We start from the raw sequence: 7,616 nt of genomic DNA on the forward strand, positions 1-7,616 counted from the left end.
GAGTTGTTGTTTCCTACCACCACCTGGGGACAACCCTTCAGGAAGTCCAGGACCCAGTGGCACAGGGTGGGGTTCAGACCCAGGGCCTCGAGCTTGATGATGAGCTTGGAGGGTACTATGGTGTGAATGCTGAGCTATAGTCAATGAACAGCATTCTAACATAGGTATGCCTCTTGTCCAAATGGGACTGGGCAGTGTGCAGTGTGGTGGCGATTGCATCGTCTGTAGATCTATTGGGGTGGTGAGCAAATTGAAGAAGGTCTAGGGAGGCAGGTAAGTTGGAGGTGATATGATCCTTGGCTAGTCTATCAAAGCACTTCATGATAACAGAGGTGAGTGCTACGTGGCGATAGTCATTTAGTTCAATTACCTTTGCTTTCTTAGATACGGGGACAATGGTGACCATCTTGAAGCATGTGGGGACAACAGACTGGGATAGGGAGAGATTGAATGTATCTGTGAACACACCAGTCAGCTGATCTGTGCATGCTCTGAGGACACGACTAGGTATACCATCTGGGCCGGCAGCCTTGCGAGGGTTATCACGCTTAAATGTATTACTCGCATCGGCCACGTAGAAGGAGAGCCCACAGTCCTTGGTAGCGGGCAAGAGATCATCAATTTTATTATCCAGAGATTGGACATTAGCGAGTAAAATACTCGGGAGTGGTGGGTGTTGGGCATGCTTCCTGAGTCGGACCAGAAGACCACCTCGAGTACCTCTCCTTCGCTGGCGTTGTTTTGGGTCAGCCTCTGGAATAAGTTTGATTGCTCTAGGGAGAGCAAACAAAGGATTCGCTCCAGGGAAGTCATAATCCTGGTTGTAGTGCTGGAAATTCTGGTGAGTTACAGCCGCTATAATATCCAATAGTTCTTCCCAGTATGTAATGACACAAAACAATTCCTGAGCTAATAATGTAAAAAATAGTACATGAACAAACAAAATACTGCAGAGTTGCTTAAGAGCTAGTAGCAATGCTGCCATCTCCGTCAGCGGCAGCAGATGTTATTGTGGGTGAAGCGAAATGCTTGTGTTCCGAGCTCCAACAGTGCAGTAGTATCTAAATATTCACAAAAATACACACAGATCTCAAAGTAAAATAATGGAATTGTAAATGTTAGGACGCTCAATGTCGGAGTGGCATTGAATAGACTACAGTACTTTCAGTGCATTCGGAAAGTATTCAGACTCATTACATTTTTCCACATATTGTCATGTTACAGCCTAATTCTAAAATAGATTAAATCATTTTTTCATCAATCTACACACAATACCCCATAATGGCAAAGCAAAAATAGGGTTTTAGACATTTTTGCTAATATATTGCATTGTATTACTGTACAAAATTTGATCATATTACTCCAGTGCTAGCCTCTCTACACTGGCTTCCTGTCAAAGCAAGGGCTGATTTCAAGGTTTTACTGCTAACCTACAAAGCATTACATGGGCTTGCTCCTACCTATCTCTCTGATTTGGTCCTGCCGTACATACCTACACGTATGCTATGGTCACAAGACGCAGGCCTCCTAATTGTCCCTAGAATTTCTAAGCAAACAGCTGAAGGCAGGGCTTTCTCCTATAGAGCTCCATTTTTATGGAACGGTCTGCCTACCCATGTCAGAGACGCAAACTCGGTCTCAACCTTTAAGTCTTTACTGAAGACTCATCTCTTCAGTGGGTCATATGATTGAGTGTAGTCTGGCCCAGGAGTGGGAAGGTGAACGGAAAGGCTCTGGAGCAACGAACCGCCCTTGCTGTCTCTGCCTGGCCGGTTCCCCTTTTTCCACTGGGATTCTCTGCCTCTAACCCTATTACAGGGGCTGAGTCACTGGCTTACTGGGGCTCTCTCATGCCGTCCCTGGAAGGGTTGCGTCACTTGAGTGGGTTGATTCACTGATGTGGTCATCCTGTCTGGGTTGGCGCCCCACCTTGGGTTGTGCCATGGAGGAGATCTTTGTGGGCTATACTCAGCCTTGTCTCAGGATGGTAAGTTGGTGGTTGACGATATCCCTCTAGTGGTGTGGGGGCTGTGCTTTGGCAAAGTGGGTGGGGTTATATCCTTCCTGTTTGGCCCTGTCCGGGGGTGTCCTCGGATGGGGCCACAGTGTCTCCTGACCCCTCCTGTCTCAGCCTCCAGTATTTAATGCTTTAGCAGACGCTTTTATCCAAAGTTTCATGTGTGCATACATTCTACGGGGGGTATGCTGCAGGTTTGTCAGTCAGTTTGTTATATCTGGAGTACTTCTCCTGTCCTATTCGGTGTCCTGTGTGAATCTAAGTGTGCGTTCTCTAATTCTCTGCTTCTCTCTTTCTTTCTCTCTCTCGGAGGACCTGAGCCCTAGGACCATGCCCCAGGACTACCTGACATGATGACTCCATGCTGTCCCCAGTCCACCTGGCCGTGCTGCTGCTCCAATTTCAACTGTTCTGCCTTATTATTATTTGACCATGCTGGTCATTTATGAACATTTGAACATCTTGGCCATGTTCTGCTATAATCTCCACCCGGCACAGCCAGAAGAGAGGACTGGCCACCCCACATAGCCTGGTTCCTCTCTAGGTTTCTTCCTAGGTTTTGGCCTTTCTAGGGAGTTTTCCCTTGCCACCGTGCTTCTACACCTGCATTGCTTGCTGTTTGGGGTTTTAGGCTGGGTTTCTGTACAGCACTTTGAGATATCAGCTGATGTACGAAGGGCTATATAAATACATTTGATTTGATTTGATACATTCAGACTTGTCCCGAAGCTAGTCCTATATTGCCTTGGCTGTGTACTTGTTGTTGTCTGTTGGAAGGTGAACCTTCACCCCAGTCTGAGGTCCTGTGCGCTCTGGAACAGGTTTTCATAAAGGATCTCTCTGTACTTTGCTCCATTCAGCTTTCCCTCGACCCTGACTAGTCTCCCAGTCCCTGCCGCTGAAAAACATCCCCCACAACATAATGCCAGGTTTCCTCCATGCTTGACATTCAGGCCAAAGAGTTCAATCTTGGTATCATCAGCCCAGATAATCTTGTTTCTCATGGCCTGAGAGGCCTTTAGATGCCTTTTGGCAAAGAAGACTGTCATGTGCCTTTTACTGAGAAGTGGCTTCCGTCTGGCCACTCTATCATAAAGGCCTGATTGTTGGAGTGGTGCAGAGATGGTTGTCCTTCTGGAAGGTTCTCCCATCTCCACAGAGGAGACTGGTCCCACAACTGGTCAGTTTGACTGGGCGGACAGCTCTAGAAAGAGTCTTGGTTGTTCAAACTTCTTCCATTTAAAATGATGGACGCCACTGTGATCATGGGGATCTTGGGAAATGTTTTGTTACCCTTCCCCAGATCTGTGACTCGACACAATCCTGTCTCTGAGCTCTAAATCAAATCAAATGTTATTTGTCACATGCTCCGAAAACAACTGTAGACCTTACAGTTAAAGTTATAATTTTCATAATATAACTTTCAGATATTTTCATATCTGATAAATAGTCTTCTGGTTAATGAATTCTTCTTTACCTCATGTTAGTCACATTCCAAACGTCGTAAATTCTTGGTTATCTGCACGAACCCAGTCTTCACTTTGAGTCATCCATACATCAACATCTTAAATAATTTATTTACTAACTAAGTCATTCACAGAAATGCTTAAACAAACAGTAGATAGCTTCAAGGAAATAATATGAAATGCATGCTCTTCAACCGATCGCTGCCCACACCTGCCCGCCTGTCCAGCATCACTACTCTGGACGGTTCTGACTTAGAATATGTGGACAACTACAAATAGCTAGGTGTCTGGTTAGACTGTAAACTCTCCTTCCAGACTCACATTAAGCATCTCCAATCCAAAATTAAATATAGAATTGGCTTCCTATTTCACAACAAAGCATCCTTCACTCATGCTGCCAAACATACCCTCATAAAACTGACTATCCTAACAATCCTTGACTTCGGCGATGTAATTTACAAAATAGCCTCCAACACTCTACTCAACAAATTGGAGGCAGTCTATCACAGTGCCATCTGTTTTGTCGCCAAAGCCCGATATATTACCCGCCACTGCGACCTGTATGCTCTCGTTGGCTGTCTCTCGCTTCATATTCGCTCCAGGTCATCTATAAGTCTTTGCTAGGTAAAGTCCCGCCTTATCTCAGCTCACTGGTCACCATAGCAGCACCCATCCGTAGCACGCGCTCCAGCAGTTATGTTTCACTGGTTACTCCCAAAGCAGATTCCTCCTTTGGATGCCTTTCCTTCCAGTTCTCTGCTGCCAATGACTGGAACGAATTGCAAAAATCACTGAAGCTGGAGACTCATATCTTCCTCACTAACTTTAAGCACCAGCTGTCAGAGCAGCTCACAGATAACCTATCTGTAAACAGCCCATCCAACTGCCTCATCCCCATACTGTTATTTATTTTGTTTATTTTGCTCCTTTGCACCCCAGTATCTCTACTTGCACACTCATCTTCTGCACATCTATTACTCCAGTGTTTAATTGCTATATTATAATTATTTTGCCACCATGGCCTATTTATTGCCTTACCTCCCTTATCCTACCTCATTTGCACACACTGTTAATATACTTTTTTATATTTTATTATTGACTGTATGTTTGTTTATTCCATGTATAACTCTGTGTTGTTGTTTGTGTTGCACTGCTTTGCTTTATCTTGGCCAGGTCGCAGTTGTAAATGAGAACTTGTTCTCAACTAGCCTACCTAGTTAAATAAAGGTGAAATGTAAAAAAAATTAAAAGGCCTCCTGCTGGGATTAAAAATAAAAATAAATAAAATACAAATATAGGACAAATCACACATCATGACAAGAGAAACAACACAATGCTACATAAAGAGAGACCTAAGACAACAACTAAGCATGGCAGCAACACATGACAACCCAGCATGGTAGCAACACAACATGACAACAACATGGTTACAACAACATTGTAGCAACACAACATGGCAGCAGCACAACATGGTAGCAGCACAAAACAGGGTACAAACATTATTGGGCACAGACAACAGCACAAAGGGCAAGAAGGTAGAGACAACAATACATCATGCAAAGCAGCCACAACTGTCAGTAAGTGTGTCCATGATTGACTCTTTGAATGAAGAGATTGTGATAAAACTGTCCAGTTTTAGTGTTTGTTGCAGCTCGTTCCAGTCGCTAGCTGCAGCGAACTGAAAAGACGAGCGACCCAGGGATTAGTGTGCTTTGGGGACCGTGTGCCGTCTAGCCATACTTCCAACTACTTGTATGAAGTGACTACCTCAAGCTCCAAACTGTCAGAGGTAGTAATCACACCTGTGGGGAGAGGGGCATCCTTCTCATCTTTGTTTTGGAGGTGTTCAGAACCAGGTTAAGGGCAGAGAAAGCTTGCTGGACACTAAGAAAACCTTTGTTGTAGAGCGTTTAACACAAATTTCGGGGATGGGCCAGCTGAGTTTAAGACTGTATCATCTGCATATAAATGGACGAGAGAGCTTCCTACTGCCTGAGCTATGTAGTTGATATAAATTGAGAAGTGCGTGGGGCCTTGGATCAAGACTTGGGGTACACCCTTGGTGACAGGCAGTGGCCGAGACAGCAGATGTTCTGACTTTATACACTGCACTCTTTGAGAGAGGTAGTTAGTGAACCAGGCCAAAGACCCCTCAGAAGCACCAATACTCCTTAGCCAGCCTGCAAGAATGGAATGGTCTACCGCATCAAAAGCTTTGGTGCAATTCAATAAAAATAGCAGCACAACATTGCTTAGAAGGGCAATGGTGACATCATTGAGGACCTTTAAGGTTGCAGTGACACATCCATAGCCCGAGCGGAAACCAGATTGCATACCAGAGAGGGTTCTATAACCATCGCCAGTAATAAGCCTAAGAGCACAATAGAATATAGCATTTAGTGGTTTAAGTGTAGATTCTGCATGCATATAGATAATATCCCCATAATCTAAAATAGACATAAAAGTGGCCTGGACAAGTTCCTTCCTATTAGCAAAAGTCAGACATGCTTTGTTTCTGTAAAAGAAACCAACCTTGAACTTCAACTTCTTCACCAGCTCATTGACATCTTTTTTAAATAACAGTTTGTCATCAAGCTAGATACCAAGGTATTTGTAGGGAGAAATTTGCTCAATTTGTGTACCGTTCAAACTAGTTAATCTAAATCTTGGGTATGGGACCTAGAAAACAATATGCATTTAGTTTTGTTTGAATTTAGCACTGCTTAAAAATCAGTCTTCAAAGTCTACAAACATGGCAGCACAATTCTTTTATAATCTAAGGAATTATTAATATAATTTAAAACAAGCATGATAGACGTACTGGTGCTATGTTTAGGTCTCAATCCGGATTGATTATTAATAGGAATACCATTTAAAGATAGAAAATAATGTAACTGTTTGTTGACCAATGGTTCTAGTATTTTCACAAAACAAAGGAGCTGTTTTCCATACTTTTGGAATATTTCCTGATACTAAAGTTAAATAAAAAATGTGCGTTACTCTCATTTCTGGCTTAGTAACACACATTTTGTATTCAATAAGCAAAGACAGGTCTAAGTTGAGGCAGCAAGAACGTCTGTTTCTGTAAATTGCCAAAAAGAAAAACCCTGACTATCATTTCAAAAGGCACGTGAGGTTGACTGATCATCCATAGAGGCAACTGGAGGCTGTATGTGGGAAGAACAGTCAACTGACTGGTCAAAACCAATATGACCACAATTTATTTAAAGTAGGAAGCCAGCTGAAATAAAATGCTGATTAACAGCATCACAAATCTGACATTTTTTAAATAATGATGCAGAAGTCTAAAGCTATTTGTTTAGGCAGGGAAGTAGAGCAATTTGCCCCGCTTCTGTGAATTAAACTTTTTCCAGAATTTAGAGAGATCACTAACACAGTCTGCCATAGTGCTAAGGAAGTAGTTTGATCTGGCCTGTTTAACCGAGGCAATGGACGTATTTAAGCCAGCAGCATACCACCCTACATATCACTGCTGGCTTGCTTCTGAAGCTAAGCAGGGTTGGTCCTGGTCAGTCCCTGGATGGGAGACCAAATGCTGCTGGAAGTGGTGTTGGAGGGCCAGTAGGAGGCATTATTTCCTCTGGTCTAAATAGCCCAATACCCCAGTGCAGTGATTGGGGACACTGCCCTGTGTATGGTGCTGTCTTTCAGATGAGATGTTAAATGGTGTCCTGACTCTCTGAGGTCATTAAAGATCCCATGGCACTTATTGTAGGGGTGTTAACCCTGGTTTCCTGGCTAAATTCCCAATCTGGCCCTAAACTATCACAGTCACCTGATAATCCCCAGTTCATGATTGGCTCATTCACCCCCTCCTGTAACTTTTCCCCAGGTTGTTGCTGAAAATGTGTTCTCAGTCAACTTACCTGGTAAAATAATGGGGGGTACTCTAATGGCATCATGCTATCTTAGCATCTCTGTCCCCAAAATGTGTGAATTGTAGAAATGGCTGAAATATGCATATATTTATTGCTGTGCTGTGACTCAACCGAACAAGGACAACCATATCTACACACACAAAAAAAGTATAGTTCGATCAGTATAACATAGAGCCTTCACAAAATGCCTCAAATCAGGCCTACATTTATTTTCAGATCTCGCCCCCCTCTCCA

Source organism: Oncorhynchus gorbuscha, linkage group LG06, assembly GCF_021184085.1.
Source record: "Oncorhynchus gorbuscha isolate QuinsamMale2020 ecotype Even-year linkage group LG06, OgorEven_v1.0, whole genome shotgun sequence".
In the NCBI taxonomy this organism is placed as follows: domain Eukaryota; kingdom Metazoa; phylum Chordata; class Actinopteri; order Salmoniformes; family Salmonidae; genus Oncorhynchus; species Oncorhynchus gorbuscha.